Source organism: Phyllostomus hastatus, unplaced genomic scaffold (assembly GCF_019186645.2).
Source record: "Phyllostomus hastatus isolate PE091 unplaced genomic scaffold, TTU_PhHast_1.1 phas_scaffold_93, whole genome shotgun sequence".
Taxonomy (NCBI): Eukaryota; Metazoa; Chordata; class Mammalia; order Chiroptera; family Phyllostomidae; genus Phyllostomus; species Phyllostomus hastatus.
Window position 1 is genome coordinate 5,058,416 of NW_025334042.1, and position 21,508 is coordinate 5,079,923.

Here is a 21,508-nt window from a genome sequence, read left to right on the forward strand (position 1 = left end):
CAATTAGTGTATACTGGATCTTTTTTATGCTGTTGGGGTCCTCACCAAATTCCTTGAGCATCCTTTTAACCGGTGTTTTGAACTCTGCATCTGAGAGATTATTTATCTCCATTTTATTTAGTTCTTTTTCTGGACTTTTTGTCTCTTCTTTTATTTGGGCCACATATCTTTGTCTCCTCATTTTGACAGCCTCCTTGTATTTGTTTTTATGTATTATGTAGAGCTGCTATGACTTCCTGTCTTGATAGCATGGCTTAATGTAGTAGGTATCCTGTAGGACCCAGTGGCACAGCCTCTGCTATCACCCAAGCTGGGTACTTGAGGTGTGCCCACCAAGTGTGCTGAGTATACCCTCCTCTTGTAGTTGAGCCTTGACTGCTGTTGGCAGGTCAATGACAAGGATTTACCCTGGCCATTCAAATTGCAAGAACTAGCTATGACCACTGACCACCAACCTCTGCCCTCCATGGAGGATCAGCTGTGCAGATGCAGGGTGGTGGTGCTCTAATGTGGTCTATAGCTGTCCACTGGGTGCACTGGCCTTGGGGTTTCCTAGGTGGTTCATGTCAAGGTCAGCCCCCACTTGTGTTCTGCCTGGGGCCACCCTGCCTGAGCTATAAAGCAATCTGAGATGGCTGCTACTTGTGTAGGGCTTGGAGATTCTCAGGTGAAGTCAAGTTGTGAATCTAGCCTGGGTGCTGCTAGTGCTGGGCCTGGGGCCACTTAGTAAGAGGTATGGGAGTGGGGGCTCACTGAAGTTGGCTGTTGCTTATTTGAGAGTATTTAGGAAGTTGTGAAGCATAGTCAAGACCAGCCATTCATATAGAAAAGTCACAATTAACAGTTTGGGTGGGCCCATAAGTTGGGTGGGATGGAGTCTCAGGGGATCTCCAGGGCAGGGCAAAAAGTGTAAGCTACGTTGATGGAGTCTCAGATATGAGATCCACCTGCCAGCTCTGTGGCTCTGTTTGGGGAGGGCTCAGAAAAAGGACAATAACCTCTGCCTGCTTTTCTGTCTGGGAGAAAGCTATTCCTCAGCTCCTGCCTTGATGCCAGGCACTTCAGTTCTTTCCTATTTGCCACTGGTGACTTTCAAGCTGCTACCCTGCTGCTAGAGCTCAGAGGGAGTGAGTCTGAATAAATACGTGTGTGGGTCCCTTAAGGGGAACTGCTCGGGATTCCAGAAGTTTCTTCTACTCAGTCCCTGCTGGTTTTTGCAGCCACAAGTTATGGGGATTAATCTTCCTGGCACTAGAAGCCTTGGCTGGGGTGCCTGGTGTGGGGATGGGACTCTTCACTCCCAAGATATTCCTCCCAAATTTTTATCCACCACACATGGATGTGGGACCAGTGTGTTCTGTGTCTGCACCACTCCAACCAGTCTGGATGGATGTAATTTCTTTAATTCCGTAGTTGTCAGACTTCTATTCAATACGATTGCTGATGGTTGTTGAGTCCAAAATTTAAATAGCTAAAATATACTAAGTCCTCACTTAATATCATTAATAGGTTCTTGGAATTCTACCAAACCACATGTAGCAACACTAATTTTACCATAGGTTAATTGATATAAACAAGAGCTAAGTCCCTATGATATCAACATTATAATGAAACAACATTGAGTGAAATGACATTACTCGAGGACCTGCTGCATATTTCAAATTTTCAATTTGGCACAATTACAAAAAACATTCCAATAACAAAATACAGTGAAAAACTAACCTACAGTCCTACAGTATAAAGATACCTTGTAAGCAGCTATTTACAATCTAATAGCAAACTAAAAGCATATTTTCTCCTTTTGAGAGCCTGCCAACCAACAAAGGGAAGCAAATGAAAAAGTTAGTTTTACCTCCAATTTCTTTCAATGGACATTAATATTTTCCTCTTCTCTCTTGAAAAAATCAAGCATGTACTCTCCTCAGATACTGCTCTCAAAAGCTGAAAGTCTAGTTTTCTTTTTTTACATTTTCTTGGACAACGAAATCAGCAGAAAAGTTCCTCTCAAGCACATAATCAGTGCATTTTGCTAACCAGTGCCTTTTCCTGCCATGCCTCTGACAAAGTAGTTCGCTCTGAAGTGACTCTATTACTCTAAGCAATATAGATTCAGCAGAATCGGAAAATTACTCTTAACTTTAGATGTTAAAATTATCCCTTAGTATTCTCATCCATTTTCTCCAATTCAGTCTTTTCTAATGATGCCAATCACAATGAAGGCAATGCCTGCTTGTAGTTACTGAGTGGTTACAATGTGCCAGACACTGCAATAAATGCTCTCAGGCTTTAACTCGTGAACTTCTCACAACAAGCCTATAGCGATCTCCATTTTACAGATGAGGATACTGAGATTTCTGTCAGCTCTATAATTGGAATTAGGTTCTGGTGATTTTATCATATTGTATTCTCAGATGTTTTACCAAGGTTTCTGATCTTAAGGAGCAAAAAAAAATCTTTTAGCCTCATAGTATAATGAGTCATATTATTTTAGAGCACATACTGTATCAAAACCTTCCCATTATTTTCTGGTAAAATACGAACGTTTTAGCATGACGTAAAAAGCTCATCTGATCCCTGCCTGTCCTTGTCCTCAATTAGGCCTGGGACACAGCCACATAGAAGCTCTTACTCCCCAAATCTGCCACATGCTGTCACAGCTCCCTGTCTGGCACGTGCTGTTCTTTCTCCTTTTAATGCCTTTTCCTTAGTTCCCTTCTTTCAGGATGCAGTTCTGATGTGACCTGTTTGGGGGAGGCTTCCACTTCTTATTCTGCAGTTAAGCCCCCCTCATTTGTGTGGCCATAGGTGCGGTACCCTTCACCATCACAGCGAGAGTCACACAGGGTCATACTTGTCTGAATGGCTAGCTGGAACAAGGGCTATTATTTTTTCTTTTCTGTATCTTCACACTTAGACCTATGCCTGGAAATAGTGAAGTTTCAAAATGTGGGTAGAATTAACTAATAGTAACACACTTAATGACACAGCAATTTTACTTCTGGGTATTTATCCGAAGAAACCAAAAACACTAATTGAAAAAAATATAGGCATCCCTATGTTCACTGCAGCATTATTTATAATAGCCAAGATATGAAAGCAACTCAGGTGTCCACGGACAGATGAATGGATAAAGAAGATGGGATATACACACACACACATATAGGCACACACATACACACAGCCATATACATATATACTATAGATATACACACAAAATGAAATAGTACACAGCAGCAATAAAAAACGAAATCTTGACATCTGCAAAAACATGGATGGATCTAGAGAATATTATTCTAAGTGAAATAAGTAAGGCAGAGAAAGACAGATACTGTATGATCTGATTTATATATGGAACTTATAAAAACAAAATATGAACAAACAAAACAAATCAAAACAAAAACAAACTCATAGAAACAAAGACCAAAGAGACGGTTCCCAGAAGGAAGCGGGTGGGGGTGGGGGGTAAAAACGGACAGGGAACACAGTCAATAACGCTGTGATAAGTTTGCACAGTGATAGGTGATTATTAGAATTAGTGGGGTGATCACACTGTAAGGTATAAAAATGTTGAATCACTATATTGTACACCTGAAACTATTACAACAAATGTATAGCAACCATACTAAAATAAATAACAACATACCTAGGTATATTTTTATTCAGATAACAAAGTTATTTTTACAGTTATTAAACACTTTAAAAAATAAACAATATAAACACATTTTAAATTTTAGTAAATTTGGTTATTTTGCAGGGGTGTCCAACCTGCAGCTCATAGGCCACATGTGGCTTAGGATGCTGTGAATATAGCCCAACACAAAATCGTAAATTTACTTAAAATATTATGAGATTTTTTTTTATGGTTACGTGTCACAGTGTATTTAATGTGTGGCCTAAGACAACTCTTCTTCTTCCAGTGTGGCCCTCAGAGACACCAAAAGGTTGCACAGCCTCAAATAGCAAGTTCACATTATGCAAACAGTAATTGAATGACTGAGTCACTGCATATTTATCTTCTGCATATATAGTCCCACTTCTATTCATAACAGTAAGACACTGAAAATTCCTGTAAAATTATGCATTCTGAGTTTTTGCAAAGCATAAAGCAGGGGGCCTTAGAAGCAATGGTGACGATCAGATAGGGCTCCAGTCCTACTGTTTGTTAGGCATTTGGGCTTGAATAAACAACGTCCTTCTTCTGGATTTCACTTTTTTCTAATGTGTACGGTCTCCCAAATAATTTCTAACTCTGCATTTCCATGATTCTCTTCTTGGAGGTACTCCAAGAAAGTTTCCAGCAGAAGGAAGGGCTACAAACACAACTGCAGTCTTCTTCCCAGAAGAGATCCTGCCTGCTGGGGATACGGCTGGGAAGCGTGACTGAGTCACCGGTCCAGCCAGAAAAAAGGCCATTCGTGGGGGGTCCTCTCCTGGGGGCCTGTACTTCGTATTAAGGAAATGTTCAGAAGGGGACCCTGATTTTTCTATTGCTTATTTCCAATAATGTGCTGGACATTTCTTTTCCTTCTACTAAGGCATTTCTTTCTCATACCATGGTAAATTAGTTTATGAAGGGAGAACGGGTGTCAGCTGATTGTGCTCTTCGCGCAGGAAGGAGACATTTCTCGATCTGGAGGTAGAAGCTGTGGGGTGTGAAACCCTAAAAATTCATCACAGCCCTCTCTGCAGTGGGTAGACTCCACACAAGGGGTGAACGTTTTAGAGACTAACAACTAACAACCGAGTATAATTAACACAGATTTTAAAATTTTGCAAGTTGAGTCCTCTTCTCAATGACAGTCACTCTGATGTGACCAGGAGACTCACACCCACGTGTTCCTGAAAAAGTCAGACAAAAGCTTCCACTGAGCATGTCCAGCTTGTATCAGGTATGTCCTGGTTTTATGTGGGATAAAAGAAACGTTTTTTGCCTTCAGGAAACTTTGAGCCAGTGTGAATGGACCTTTGGAAGCAAAGCACTTTTTTCACTGGGGAAAAGGACCCAAGATCAAAGTCCAGGTATTCTTTTCATGGACTGCATTCTTCCCAAAGGGTATCAGATTAACTGATGAACTGATAATACTCTAGCAACTTTTAAAGCTCACGTCGCCTTGAAAGGAAAATATTTTGAGGGCTAAACTTTATGTTCTTAAAAATCATTATTGTTCATTTTCCTCTATCTTGATTCTCTAGTTGGTTTGTCTTTAAAATTTCTGTGAAGCCAATCTCAGACTCCTCCTAGATCTCTTCTCAATTCTGCTTAAGGGGATGAGTGTAGATTTTTTAAATTTTAAAATAAGCTATAAATGAAATTTCAAAACAGTACTCTAGGGAAAAAAATGAAAAAGAAAAATTCAGTCATTGAAACTCCTTTCCTTTCTAGGTTGTCCAAGGCTGATGGACAACCATCCAATAATAGCTCTATCACGATACAGCTATAATGCAATAATAGGCCTATCATGAATCTCTCCCCTTTGGGGTGGGGGCACAAAGAATAATGTATAACATATCATCATCATCATCATCATCATCATCATGGCTGACATTGACTATAGGTCAAGCATTAATCTGACTCTCATTTAATCCAGATGAGCAAATGTTATCGCCCTCATTTTATAGATGAGAAAATGGAGGGGCAGGGGGTGTTTGAGAAAACTGCAATTCAGACTGCAGAGTGTTCTCAACCACTGCACAACACTGCCTCCCAGGTCCCTCCCTTTGGGGCCTCCCAGTTTTCTCTTTGGAGTTCCCTGATGTTGAGGTAAGGCAGAAGAGCTGACTTTTGCATCCCTCTCTTGGAGAACCGGTGTAATGAGTCTTTGGGAATGAAACTGATATAGTCCTCCTGAGGAAGCATGGGCCAAGGCAGACTCACTTAATCCTTTGTTGCCCTCAGAGAAATGCATTGTAAGTCTCAGCTTGTTCCCTCTGGTCTCAGTTTGGCTCCAGGGCTGGGTTTTTGTGCCATGGATGTAATTTCACTTACGTGAATTTGCAAACACATTGTCGTGAATTTGCAAACACATTGTCTTTGGTTATGTAGGACAATGAGTGTTCCCTCTGAGAAACTCCTGACCTTTTCTGTTTTTCATTTGCAAAGGCAGCATTTCCTAACTTCTAAAATCACTACTGCCCAAGTAACCTTTGCCAGAATCGTTGTCATTTGCTGCCTAAACTTGCATGAAATGACTTTCTTTAAAAAGTCAGGAAGAAAAAAAGGCATGTGATATATTTGTTTAATGTCTACCTTTTAGGGGGAAAAATGGACTTCTGCATGCCTGAGCGAAGCTGACGGGATCAACTGGGCCATTCTGAACACACTGAGGCAAAGGCTTCCAGCGAGTTTATGAAGGGAAGTCACTACTACCACAGGATGTGGAACCTTTGATTACATGCTTGTTATTACTTATTTTCCACTATCTTATTTTAGGTTTTGTCAAGATTTATAATGGCATGCTTTTTCACCCTGCCACTGTGGATTCATATTTTAATAGAACCCTTCTTGTGTGGGTTCTTTGTGTGATAAGTGTCTTAAGGATTGCGTTTCAATCATGTGGGTAGAGTAGGCAGAATTCACTTTCTTCCTTTACTGAGTCACTTTAAAAAACCATTGCACAAAACACACGATCCATTTAACTAAACGTTGGGGACTGGGTTCTATGTCAGGCATTATCTAAGATACAGAAATGAGAAATTGGCTTTTTTCTCCCGTTTCTTTCTCGACTTCACTTGGGCAGGGAGCATAGTATCGAAAGACACAGTATTTGAATGTGTTTGGCTGATTAAATAATTTCCAAAGTAAAACTGGTTAGAAATGAATTCTTAAAACATCACCTACTAGAACACAGGTCTAATTACATTTCATACCAAAACCCCTCCATTTTCTGGAGTCCTGTAAGACATGTCCATGTCAGCTATGATTTGTAACTTAGAAAAAATGGAATTTATTTATAAATAACTATTTATTCTTACAAGTTTAAACTTCAGTCACCTTCAAAGTGCTCTCCATTTGATGCAATACACCTATTGAGACTTTTTTTCCACTGCTCAAAACAGTTCTTAAACTCGTCAGTCTTAATGCCTTTTAGTGCTTCTGCTGGTTTTTTTGTTTCTCCTCTTCCAAATCAGCAAAACATTTCCCTTTGAGAACTTTTTTCATCCACGAAAACAAAACAAAAGTTGCTTAGGACAAGATCGAGTGCATAGGGAGGGTGGGGCACAGGGGTCATGTCATTTTTTGGTCAAAGACTGAGCACTCAGCACAGTGTGGGCAGATGCACTCATAGATTACCCATCATGAAATGGGCAATAGCATTGAAAGAGTCTTCCAAAAAAATTTAATGAAGCCAAACACAGCCTCTCACAAGAACACCAGCTGGTACATGGCTATAGATGCTTTCCTGGAACACTCGTCTAGCGGAGGAAGCCTATACTACAAGGGGCCCTCCTGCCAGCAGATGATTCTGGTTTTTCAGAAAAGCTCTGTGGAACAGAAAGTGTAACTGAGCCATTTATAAACTCCACAATGTTTCACATACTTCAAGACTTCTTTAATTGCATGTGTAAGCATGTATACACACACAGCTTATGAATGTAGGTTAACTGAAAAAACACTATGAAATTATACATCAGCTAAAAAAGTTCTAGGGCAGGTGGTTCCAGGATGTATATCCATATCCTAAAGATAAATGAAAATAATCTTGTGGAAGAATTTGAAGGTGAAGTAAATGGCCTAGCAAATATGAAGAGCAAGACTAAGAAGAGGAGAAGCTACAATGGGCTCTTCTGACAGCTCCCTGGGCTGGGCAGGAACAGACTGGTGCTCAGCCCAGAAGAGTATTTGTCAAAGCATGTTCCACAGACCAGTGGATTGCTGGTCAGAAAGATCCACCTCTGACAGTCTGACTCAGTAGGACTAGGAATCTACATTTTTAATGGCTCTTTCCCCTCAGAATGACAGGATTTTAGAAATGATAATTTAGGCAACAAACCACTCTCCACTGGTGAGTACTGGATAGGAAACAAACATCAGATATGACTCGCTCCTTACCACTTTCCTTCCCCCCTTCCCAGAAGCACACAGGGTAGTAATAGTGACATATTCACAAAGGGTGTTGGGATTACAGAAGAGGAAATGAAGATTTGGCTTTGGAGTTTTGAAATTTTGAGAGGCCTCACAGAAGAGATGACTTGGGATTTGTGTCTTCCTGCAATTCGCTTCTCAGTGAACGGGTTTGGAAGGCGACATTCCAAGAAGAAACACAATATGCAGAGACTCTGCGCATGGATGTTCTGAAAGAATGAGTCCTCTAATGTGCCAGCGCACAGGGGGCGTGGGGGATGGCAACAGAAAATGCCCAAATTACCTCAACTACCACTCACTGAAGAATTGTTCTTCTCCTCTTACCTGTTGCTCTGAAAAGCTGCTCACTGCCTCCTGCAGAGTGTTCCACCGGCTCGCCAATGCTCTTTCAGTTCCAGCTTGTTATCATGTGTTAATACTGCATCTGCATTTTTGTTAACTTAGTAATATTCACTTAACTTCTGGATCTGAGCAGACTGCTAAGACTTGTGACATCATTAAAGCCAAGAAAAGTTTGAAACGACATTCCACTTTCAAGAGAAAATAGTTCATTCAGCTTTAGAGTTAGAAAATAAAAATACACTGTTTACCAAATGTAAAGGTCAATTCTAAATAGAAGTCAGACCCAAACCAGAAGTTTTAATCTGGAAGAAGCTCGACAGTTATTATTTGTAACAAGTATGGCAGTACAGTACACGTAAAAATTTGCTCAGTGGCTTATAGTCATAATGTAAACTCCTTGAGATGGCCAATCCTCTCATAACCATATAGAACCTGAAATGAAGTAAGTTTGTTAAATGCTCATGCATGCACTTGGATATGCCTCTTTGATGACATTATTTTTTGTGCATTGTATTGTGCACTGTAAGATACACAAATCCAATGTGTGTGTGTATGTATAAATATTCAATGAAATATTACAACCATCATCTCTGTATGAGGCCAATAAGCTCTGTTCCCAAGTCCCCTAGAACCAGGACCGATAGATAGTGATGAAAAAACTGATGCTTCCTATTTGTGGCAGAGTATATTTTCCAAAGATGGCTTCACCAATATATAGCAATGTTTGGGATTGCTACTCTGAACCATCATTCAGTGACTCACAACACTACCAGCTTCCAGTGGCAGCCAGAGCAGCAGAATCCGCTCCAGCTGCTCCAGGCTACAGAAAGCACTCTGGATTCACCTCTGTGGTCCAGTGCCTCCAATAGTCTACAAGGGGTCTGTGCCATATCGGAGGACACAGGGTGCCCACAGAGAACCTTGAGAGCATAAAGCAAATCCATGCTTTCTTTAGCAAATAACTATTGTCTTTTTGAAAAACCACTGGTTTGTTACTGAGCGCCAGTGAGGTCTGAATGCCTGAACATGGAACATCAAGTCACCCTACTATCCATTATATGCTGGGCTACTTGACCCACTAAGACAGGCAGGTTTGGCAGGTTTACCGGGCTTAAGCAGGTTCCCGCAGGCCGGCAATGGCAGGCCGGCAATGGCAGGTTTACGGGGCTGAAGCAGGCCCCGCAGGCAAATGAGTTTCATTAGTAAATAGTTCGCACTCCCAATGCACCTTGGCCTTCCCCAATGCGTCCTAATATGCAGCCACTAATCTAGGCCTGTTTTTCTCATACTAGGATGTACACCCCTCCAGAGTACTCTGCAGTGTGCCAGGGGGTACTTGAAACCTATGACCAATTTTGGCAGAACAAACTTTCTGATTGTTTATTTTTCTTATAAGGAATGATGTTGGAGGTACAGACCTTACTGAATTATGGGAACTGGCTAACAAATAATAAATTGCATTTTGATTAAACTGATTAGAGTGCGTTTCTGTTCTCAGAAACAGAACTCTAATCAATACCTAAGATCTAAGCTGTCTTTCCTATGCACCCTTTCTCAGGAAGCTACTTGAGGATGCACTCCAGCAAAATGAAGGTATAAACCGGTGGATTTAAACTTTTCTCATTCCATGGCACACATAAACTAATTACTAAAATGCTGAAGCACACCAAAAAATATAGTGTATTTTTGCTAATCTGACAAGAAATAGGTGTAATTTTGACTCATTCACACTGGATAGCTATTGTGTTGGCTGTTGTTATTTTTTAATCTGACAGTCTAAGGAAAAGAGGTCAGTGCCCTGATTAAATAAATAGTCAGGTACTACATGTTTTTAAAATGTGACTTCCGGCCAAGATGGAGGCGTAGGTAGACGCACTGTGCCTCCTCCCACAACCAAAACTAAGAACAACAACAATTTAGAAACAAAAAAACAACCAGAACAGAGAGAAATGAACCAAACAGAAGTCTGACTACCGTACATCCAGACCGGTAAGAGGGGCGGAGTCGGAGGCCTACGGAGAGTAGTGGAGGGGTACCGGCAGGAAAAAGCGGTGGCTGGCAGACTCTGGCGTGCGAGGCGCAGGCAGCAGTTGGCGGACCCCAGAAGCGTGGGGGCAGCTGACAGACCAGTGGCAGACCCTGGGCACAGGAGGCCAGGAGCAGACCCAGTGAGGCACGCAAGGCAGCTGGCTGTCCGCAGCCACACATCTGAGTGCAGATAAACCAGGGGAATATGGGCAGTGACACAGACCGAGCAACCCAGGGCCCCAGTGCTGGGAAACAAAGCCTAAAGGCACCGACTGAAAACACCTGTGGGAGTTGAGCCTGGGAGAACCTCCCAGCCTCACAGGAGGCTCCTTGGGGAGACCCACAGAGTCCTAGAAAGTTCACAAACCCACCCGCCCGGGAGCCAGCACCAGAAGGGCCCAATCTGCTTGTGGGAAGTGGCGGAGGGGACTGAAGTCCTAGAGAGAGCAGAGCGGACGCCATTGTTCCCTCTCGGACCCCACCCCCACAAACAACGTCACAACCCAGCGACTGAGGTGCCCCACCACGACGAACACCTAAGGCTCCGCCCCTCTTACATAACAGATGAGACCAGACCAAAGACCGGGGGAAGATGGCTCAAACAGAAGTGAAAGCCCCTCGGCCAGTGCTTTTAAGCAAACGAGAGTTATCCAACCTACCAGATGCACAGTTCAAAGCACTGGTAATCAGGATGCTCACAGAATTGGTTGATTTTGGTCACGAATTAGATGAACAAATGAAGGCTACAATAAGCGAAATGAAGAAAAATGCACACAGAACCAATAGTGATGGAAAGAAAACTGGGTTTCCAATCAATGGAATGAACCAGAAGGAAGAAAGGAACAACCAAACAGAAAAGAATGAAGAAACAAGAATTCAAAAAAATGAGGAGAGGCTTAGGAACCTCCAGGACATCTTCCAACATCCGAATTATAGGGGTACCAGAAGGGGAAGAGGAAAAACAACAAGTGGAAAAGTTAATTGAACAAATAATAAAGGAGAACTTCCCCAATCTGGCAAGGGAAATAGACTTCCAGAAAGTCCAGGAAGCTCAGAGAGTCCCAAAGAGGATGGACCCAAGGAGGAACACGCCAAGGCACATCATAATGACATTACCCAAGATAAAAATGAAGGAGAGACTTCTAGAAGCAACAAGAGATGAGGGACGGTTACCTACAAATGAGTTCCCATCAGACTCAGCTGATTTCTCAAAAGAGATCTTGCAGGCAAGAAGGGGCTGAAAAGAAGTATTCAAAGTCGTGAAAGGCAAAAACCTACATCCAAGATTGCTCTATCCAGCAAAGCTTTTATTTAGAATGGAAGGGCAGATAAAGTGCTTCTTAGATAAGGCCAAGTTAAAGGAGTTCATCACCAAGCCCTTATTATTATGAAATGTTAAAGGGACTTATCTAAGAAAAAGAAGATAAAAAACATGTATAGTAAAATGACAGCAAACTCACCATTATTAACAACCACACCTAAAACAAAAGCAAACTAAGCAAACAACTAGAACAGGAACAGAACCACAGAAATGGAGATCACATGGAGAGTTAGCAACAGGGGAGTGGGAGGAGGAGAGAGGGGGAAAAGGTACAGAGAATAAGTAGCATAGACAATAGGTAGGAAATAGACAGAGGAAGGCAAGAAGAGTATGGGAAATGCAGAGGCTAAAGAACTTATGACACATAGACATGAACTAAAGGGGGGAATGTGGGTGGGAGAGGGTGGGCAGGGTGGAGGGGAGTGAAGGGGGAAAATGGGACAACTGTAATAGCATAATCAATATATTAAAAATATATTTAAAAAGAAAAATAAAAAGTTGTAAGAGATTAGCAATGGTTAAAATAAGTATTGAATGTTAATTTAGCCAGAAATAATGATAGGCCGATATTAAAAAGATGAAGGGGGGGAAATGGGGTGGATTAGAATGTTGTAAGAAAGTTAAATCCTCGTATTCCATCAAAGGCTGACACTAGTATCTAAAATATATAGATCAGGAAGCCTACTGTTTAGAAACATGGTGGTAAATACTATGGGAAAAAACTAAAAATAGTTAAAAACATTTGTCTATGGGTGGCAAAAGGAGTTGGGACAAAAGAGTCCCAATAGTAGTTCCATTGAGAACTTTCTCCACTTCCTCTATGGTAATTGGTCTACTTAAAAATCTCTATCACATTGTTTTAGTTTGGAAGTTTGTATTATTCTATGGCATCATCATTTCATCCAACAGTCTCAAATTTATTGGCACAGTATTGATCAAAGTATTTGCTCAAAATTATTTTAACTTTATTTGAATATTTTCTCATTCTTATTGCTAAATTTGTATTTTCAAAGAGCATTTCTTCGGTAGCTAAACTTGCTGAGGATTCATATCTGACCTTATGTTTCTGGGGCAAAAAAAAAAAAAGAAGAAAGAAGGAAAAACAATCCTTCACTCCTGGAAAATGCTCAGCATGTCTCCAATGCGAATTCTGAAACCGCAATATTTTAATGCCATAACTTTGTGTTCTTAATTTTCTACCCTTCCTGCTCTGCAAAATCAAATAAGTATCTGTTAAAACACACGGAAGGTCAAAGTGTTAGACATTAACCAGAAAACGGACATTCAGTACATCACCTGGGCGTGGGAGACAAAGCTGGCTGAGACAAAGCTCAGCAGATCAAGGAGGTAGCTGCCATCTCAAGTCAGAGCAGTAAGTGTACCTACCACCCTGAGAGAAGCCCTCTGACCACCGGAAAGCAAGCTCCCAGCCGGCTGGCATTTCCTTCACCCCTGGATCCCCAAAACCTCGAGCAGGGCCTGCTGCATGTAGGTACTCAGTGAACATCTGTTCAACAAATGATTCTGCAGATATTTTAAAATAATGCTGCTGCAGCAATCTGTACTGGCAGATATTTTCCCACCAGTTGTGAAGATTAAGGAAGGGAGAGTTGGAGATACTGATATACCAGAAATCATGCTGTTGCTTCGGTATTACAAATAAAGTTGATGACAAAGCCCCTGACCTCTTTCCTCACCTGTGAACGTTCCCTACTTGATGCCTCAGTAACTACAAATGAAAATGTCAAGGTTTATTTGTTCCACAAGTATTTGTCAATACTACCTTCCTGGAATGTTGTATGTATTATCTATAATCCTCAGTCTGTGAAGAAACCGAGGATCAAGAGGTTAAGTGATTGGCATACAGGTGCACACCTAGATTCAGGTGTAGGCGCCACAGCATTTCCCACTATACCAAGCAGCTTCTAAATCCCTGCCACGTGTGCAGCTCTGCCCTGGGCACTGGTAGTGAAACGTAAGGTCGTCCCTGACAGGGGCGCTGTGGAAAGGATTTCCATTCCCTCAGCACTGTGGTCACTGTAACTGGCTGGGTATATAAATACAACACACTAGTGGTTTTCTCAAGTAGGTAGCTTCATTTTCAATACACTGATCCTCTAAGCTGTATTATTCAGTCTTTCCCCATAAGTTTCACAGATCACTTATTTTAAAGTGACATTTCTGGGTTTCTCTCATTACAAAAGTAAGCCATCTTTACTTGAAAGAAACCTGGAAGACAGGGTGGAGCCTCCTCAAAAAATTAGTAGTTAACATATGACCCAGAGACCCCTCTTCTGGGTATCTACCTGAAAAAACTAAAAACATTTACTTGAAAAAACATATGGACCCCTGTGTTCATTGCAGCATTATTCACAGTGGCCAAGACATGTAAACAACCACAGGGGCCTTCAAACAAGGATGCATAAAGAAGCATACATACAATGTGTGCATACATACAATGCAGTACCACTCAGCCACAAGAAAGATGAAATAATGCCATTTGTGACAGCATGGATGGATCCTGAGAATGTCATGCTAAGCAAAATAAGTCAAGAACCCTATGATTTCACTCGTGTGGGAAATAAAACTGAAACTCATAGACACGGACAACAGTATGATGGCTACTTGAGGGAAGAGGGGTGAGGGGATAGTAAAAGGTAAAGGGGGTTAAATATATGGTGACAGAAGATGTGACTCTGGGTGGTGAGCACACAATGCAATATACAGGTCATGTATCATACAACTGTACACTCGAAACCTGTATAATCCTATTAAGCATTATCTTCCAATAAATTTGATTTTAAAAATTAGGGGTGCATGTATGTAGATATATAATACATAAACACAAACACGTTTTATTATTTCAATGTGAAATCATACTGTTTTATAACCTATTTTTTGTCAATAACAAACCAGAAACATCCTTTTTTGTCAAAAAATATACAATATAATTTAACACAATATTTCATCATATAAATGTATGTCTATGTCAATTCCTTCAACCAGTACCATATAATTGAACATTTAGGTTGTTTCAGATATTTTGCAATTTTTAATGGTGTTGCAAATAATACATTTATAGCCACATCTTTCAACAATTCCATCATTTTTTCCTATGATGTCTCACCAAAAATAGTTTTCCTGTCTAAGAGTATGCATATTGTGCCAGGATGAATAATGTCTTTCCCCAGATGCATGTCTACTCAGGACCTCAGAATGTGACCTCATTTGAAAATAGGGTCTTTACAGATATGATTAGTTAAGATGAGGTTGTAGTAGATTTGGGTGGACCCTAAATCCAAGAACTGCTGCTTTTATAAGAGAAAGGAGGGGGAGATGCAAAGACACACAGACAGAAGGCGGCCACGTGAGGGAGGAAGAAATTGGAGCGAAGCAGTCCAAGTTCAGGAATGCCAGGGGTCACACACAACCACCATTACCTAGAAAGAGGCAAGGAATTTTTCTAGAGCCTTAAGGAGAAGAATGGCCCCTCTGACTCCTTGATTTTAAGCTTCTGTTCTTCAGAACTGTAAAAAAACCCCCACAAATTTCTCTTGCCTTAATTAAGCCACCCAGTTTATGGTATTTGGTTACAGCAGCCCCAGCAAAATAATACATGTATTTTTCAGGATTTTGGTATGTACTTCCGATTGTTCCCTGACAATCCGCTCCTTCCAGCAGTGCATGAGACTGCCCATGACCTCCTGTCCTTACCAATGTGGTATTTCTCAACTTGACAGGCAGGAAGAGTATCTCAATATTACACTGTTTAATATTTCTTTGGATACTAGTGAGATTGCACATATTTTTCACGTGTCTAGTTTGTTGTCATTCTTCATTGAACTGCTGTTCATGCTTTTGCCTCAGGGTTCTCCAGAGAAATTGAACCAATAGGATATAAGTAGTCATAGAATATTTATCATGAGGAACTGGCTCACAAAATAATGGAGGCTGAAGGGCCCCATGATCTGCTCTCTGCAAGGTGGAGGCCCAGGAAAGCAGGTGGTATAATTCTGGGTGAGTATGAAGGCCTGAAAACCAGGGGTGTAGGGAACTGCTTCTTGAGATATGGAAATGTAGCCCAGCACCCACGTGAAAAACCAGTGGGGGGAGAGTCGGCACACAGGACCACACCTGTGAAGTTCTCCCGTGGGAAATCAGGCCTGCATTATACCTAGGCTGTTTTGTGACTTGCTCTTGCTAAAACTCTCTCACTCTGAGTTCAGGCAGCAAGCCCCTGCTGCATATCTTTAAAGTAACTTCCTGAAGTTTGTGCTAATTCTCCCAAGGATTGAAGTGTAACCAGACCTGTCACTCTTATCGTTTCCTTGCATTTGCAGCATTTTTCAATGGACTGAATTTACAAGTTTGGGTCCTAGCAGCCCTTGGGTGCCTCTTTGTCTTAATCCTTATTTGTGCTTTATGATATATATATATATATAGGTGTATATATATTGTTACATGTTATTTTCTTAAGATCGCATTCGAAAACAGCAAATAGTAGGTTTCACAAGCTTAACAACTACATTTGATTTTAAAAACAAAAAAGGGGGAGATGTTGGGAGCCGCCCTGCTTGGTTTCAGGAGCTGTAATCCCCCCATGGCTAAGGCTGAGTGAGCAACCTTCGGACCAGTAGCCACTAAGGAGACAAAGCTTACCTCCCTAGCAGGAGTGCCACTTCTGCTCCTTTTACGTCATCCATAACTGGCCCCCAATGCTTGGTCGGTTAGCCAATAACGGGTAACATTCCTCAAGGGGGGAATGACCTAAGACAGGCAGGATCACATGGAGGCCCCCAGGGAAGGACTTGGGGGGCTATGGAGAAAGGGGGTGATGGACTCTCGCCCCTCAGCTTTGACAAAGCCTGAGTCCTCATTCTGCCTGGGAGAAGTCTCCTAATCTCTTGGCTGCCTTACTTCCCCTGCCTGACTTAATCCTGAAACAATGACAGAGGGCGGTGCAGCCCTGTGCTGGAAAAGATAGGTTCCCCAGGTGGGGTGATCAGGCCTGAGATAGAATACATAAACTCCTGTGAAACTTGCTTTGCTAAGAATGCTCTTCAATAAATGATAAAGGCCCGAGCAGGAAATGAGTTTGTTTCCCAAAGTTCTGTAGCCTTTTAGCTAACAGACCCTGACTCAGAATAAGCCCTAGTAGTTCTTTGTATGCTATCCATTGTTTGATCCTTACTGATGACAATGATTAATGAGCTTTACCTGTATTCCTGTGCAAACGAACCCAATAAAAACCTATCAAGGCAAGAATCGGGAAGCTCTCCTCTTGAGAGAGTTGCCAGTCTGCTCCGAGGTACTCTCCCCTTGAGAGAGTAGCCGTGCCGTCCCTTTTCCTCCACAGGACTCGGTAGTCTGTGTGAATTTATCTCATATCTCATCCATAATGCTGCGGACACTTCGGGCTGGTGTCTGCGTCACAGGAGAGCAAATGATGTAAGTCCCGGTCCAAGTCCAAAGGCCCAAGAAGCAGGAGCACCAATGCCATGCCCCAACTCAAAAAGAGGGCAAACTTGCCCTTCCTTTGTCATTTGGTTCTATTCAGGTCCTCAACAGACTGGATGATGCCCACCCTCTTGATGAGGGTGGATCTTCTTTACTGAGTCTACTGGTACAAATGCCAATCTCTTCTAGAACCACCCTCACAGACACACCCAGTAATGTGTCACCAGGGATCTGGGCACCCTTTAGCCTAGGCAAGTTGGCACATAAAATTAACCATCACACCTAGTGTTCCACTGAAGAGATGGTTATGTATTGCTAAGATTTCTTCACATGTGAAGTGTTGAATCACTTCTCTACCATGGTGCAAATATTCTCCCAAATTTGTCATTTTCTAAAATTTTAATGTTTTTAAATATATACATTGTAGTATAACACTTCATTCCTTCTTCTAGTCAAATAATATTCCTTATATGGCTATAGTACATTTATATATCTATTCATCAGTTTGTGGATATTAGAGTTGTTTCTATTTTTTGGCTATTATGATGATGCTGCTATGAATGGTGGTATACAAGTTTTTGCATGGATACGTGCTTTCATTTCTCTTGGGTATATACCTACGAATGGAATTGCCGGGTCACCAAGTAACTCTACATCCAACTGTTAAAAAACTGTTCATTGTTCTCCAGAGTGGCTGCATCTTTTACATTTTTACCAGCAATGTATGTGGTTCCAGTTTCTCCACAGTCTCAACATTTGCTACTGTCGTCTTTTTTTTTTTAACTAGTCATTCTAATGGGTTGGGAGTGGTACCTAATTTTGGTTTTGATTTGTATTTCCCTATTGACTAATAATTTTGAACATATTTTCATGTGCTTATTGGCCACTTACCTGCCTTCTTTGGAAAAATATCTATTCCCATCTTTTGCTTATTTCTGAATTGGGTTATTTGCATTTTTGTTATTGCTGTTGTTGAGTTATAAAAATTCTTTATATATTCTGGATATTTGACTCTCATCAGGTATAATATTTGAAAATATTTTCTCTCATTCTGTGGTTGTCTTGTCACTTTCTTGATGGTATCCTCTGAAGCACAAATTTGTTTTTAAGTGTTAAATCCAATTATCTATTTTTCCTTTGGTTGCTTGTGTTTTTATGTCCTAGTTAAGAAACTGTGTCTAATTTTCAAAGTTACAAAAATTTTCATCTATGTTTATTCTGAGAGCTTTATAGTTTTAGATCTTACATTTAGCTTTCTGATTCATTTTGAGTTAGTTTTTGTATACAGTATGACGTAGAAGTCCAATTTCTTTCTTTGCATTTAAATATAGTTTTTCAAGCACCATTGGCTTATTTCTGGACTCTCAATTCCATTCCATAGACTGTTATGTGTATCCTTATGCAAGTACCTCTCAGTCTTCATTACTGTTGCTTTCTAGTAAGTTTTAAAATTGGAAAGTATGTCTTCCAATTTTGTTCATTTTTTTCAAGATTGTTTTGGCTATCGTGGATCTTTTGCATTTCCATATGAATTTCAGGATCTGCCTGTCAATTTCTGCAAAAAAAAAACATATCTAGCTGAGTTTTTGATGGGAATTACAAAGAACCTGTAGATCTGCCCTGGCCAGGCAGCTCAGTTGGTTAGTATCACCTCGATACACCAAGGTTGTGGGTTTGATCCCTGGTCAGGGCACATACAAGAATCAACTGATGAATGCACAAATGAGTAGAAAGGCAAACTGATGTTTCTCTATTTCTCTCCCTTCCTCTCTCTTTAAAATCAATCAGTACATAAAAAATTAAAATAATAAGCTACCTCTGTGTTTAAAAAAAAAGAGAAGAATCTGTAGATCAATTTGGGTCGTATTGACATATTTACAGTTGAAGCCTTCCAATCCACAAAGAATATCTTCCCACTTACTTAGGTTTGTAAAGTTTCTTTTAATAGTGTTTTATAGTTTTCAGGTTATAAGTCTTGTGCTCTTTGGTTAAATTTGTGAAGTTTATTCCTAAGCATTTTATTTTTTTTGATACTCATAAAAAATTGTGTTCTTAATATGATCATTCATTGATAGTATATAAAATACAATAATTTTTTATGTTGATCTTGTATTCTACAACTTTTGCTGAAAGCGTTAGCTCTAACAGCTGGGGTTTTTTTGGGGGGGTGGATTCTTTAGAAGTTTCTACATACAAGATCATGTTATTTGTGAACAAAAATGGCTTTATTTCTCTCTTCCAATTTGGCTGTCTTTTCTTTTTCTTTTTTCTTTTTTTTGTAATTGCCCTATTTATAACCTCCAATACAATGTTAAATGAGAGTGGCAAGAGCAGATATTCTTGTCTTGTTCCTGATTTTAGGGGGAAAGCTTTCAGTCTGTCATCATTAATACTAGCTGCGGGTTTTTCATAGTTGCCCTATATCAGATTGAGAAAGTTCCCCTCTATTCCTAGAGTATTGATTTTTGTTTAAATCATGAAAAGATTTTGTCAAACACTTTTTCTGCATCTACTGAGATAATCATATGATTCTGTGTTTTAGTCTATTCACATAATGTATTACATTGATTGATTTTAGCATTTGAACCAACCTTCCATTCCTGGAATAAATCCCTTTCAATCACGGTGTAAGAAAGAGGAGGGAACACTTCCCAACTTATGCTATTACCATGACCCCTAAAGCAAAGACACCATAAGAAAACTACAAACCAATACACCTATGAACACAGATGTAAAAATCCTCACCAAAATGCTAGTAACCCAAATCTAGGAATGTACAAAAAGTATCATATACCACAACCAAGTTGAAGGAGTGTGGAGTGAGTACTAAAAATGTAGGATATTTGTTTTGGGGGGTGATGAAAATATTTTGGAATCAGACAATGATTATAAAACATTGTGAATATACTAAAAATGTACACATTAAAGGGAAAACAGTATATGTGAATGATCTCTCAGTATCTTCTTTTTTTTAAAAAGGAAGCTACCTGCCTTCTGAGTTCTCCTTTCCCCCTCCCTACTGCCTAAAATATAGACATGATCAACTTAGGAAAAACATGTTAAGGGATGGTAAAGCAACAAGGTAGTAGGAACCTGGGTCTTTGGATGACCTCCCTAATCAGAATGACACAGCTCTGTGAACTGCTTACAAGCTCAGGCATTTATTAAAGGAAAAAATAAAATTAATACCTGCTTTGTTTAGGTCACTATTATTAGGTTCCTGTTAAAGTATCCCATCTAATATTTTAATCAAGTCTATCAGGTTATTTGTACTTTTCACTAGTACAAACAGTTCTGTAATGAAAATTCTCATATATCCCTGGATATGTATAAGAGGTTTTTTCAGGGCAAACATGTTGAAATGAAATCATTCAATCATCAGGTAGCACATCTTCAATTACACATAGCAGGTTCGATTATTTTCCTAAGGGGCTGAACCAATTTTCCAGCAGAGTAAGACTTACCACTCCTTGATCTTTATCAATACTTGGTCTTATGAAACATATTAAATTTTGCCAATATAATGATTGTGAATGGTTGTGAATAGTATTCCATTACTGTTGTCACTTAAATTCCCCTGAGATTATTGGGATTGAGCGTCATTTCACATTTATTGGCCATTTGAGTTTCTCTTAGGAATTGCTGATACACATCCTTTGCTCATTTCCCCATTATATCATGTTATTTTCCTAAGGATTTGTAGAATTTTCATAAATGCTGAATAATCATTTGTTGATTACTTATTTTGCCATTATCTTGTATTAGTTTGTGGCTTACATTTCCACTGTTTACAATAATCTCAATCATATAGAGATTGTTACTTTAATGTGCTCAAAGGTATCAATCTTTTTCCTGTTATGATTTGTTCCTTGAGCCTTATTTAAGAAAATATTTCTTAAGCCTATGTCATAAGAATGTGCTGTCTCCTACAAGTTTCATAGTTCTCTTTTCACATTTAGGTTTTTTTTCCATTTGGAATTTATTGTTATGAATGTAAAGTGTATCAAATTTTATTTTTTTATGTAGAACTAATTGTTCAAGCACCATTTATTCAAAAGTTAATTCTTTCCTAGATGAATTTCCTGTATCTTGTCTTTCAGTAAAACTTAATAATTTCTATTATAATTTCACTGAGGATATAATCTTTATTATCTCACCCCTATGAAATTTGTTGAGGTTTGCTTTGTGGCTCAGAAAATGATTGGTTTTTGTAAATGTTACTTGGGCACCTAACTTATACATGTCACCTGGGTCAGTTGTTAAATACGTTATTCAAT

General features: G+C 40.0%; 1 protein-coding gene across 1 annotated transcript in view; it reads right to left on the reverse strand.

Annotated features, from left to right (window-relative positions):
* KCNMB4 (potassium calcium-activated channel subfamily M regulatory beta subunit 4) overlaps positions 1–21,508 on the reverse strand; it is a 53,189-nt gene that overhangs the window by 22,508 nt on the left and 9,173 nt on the right. The window lies entirely within an intron of this gene.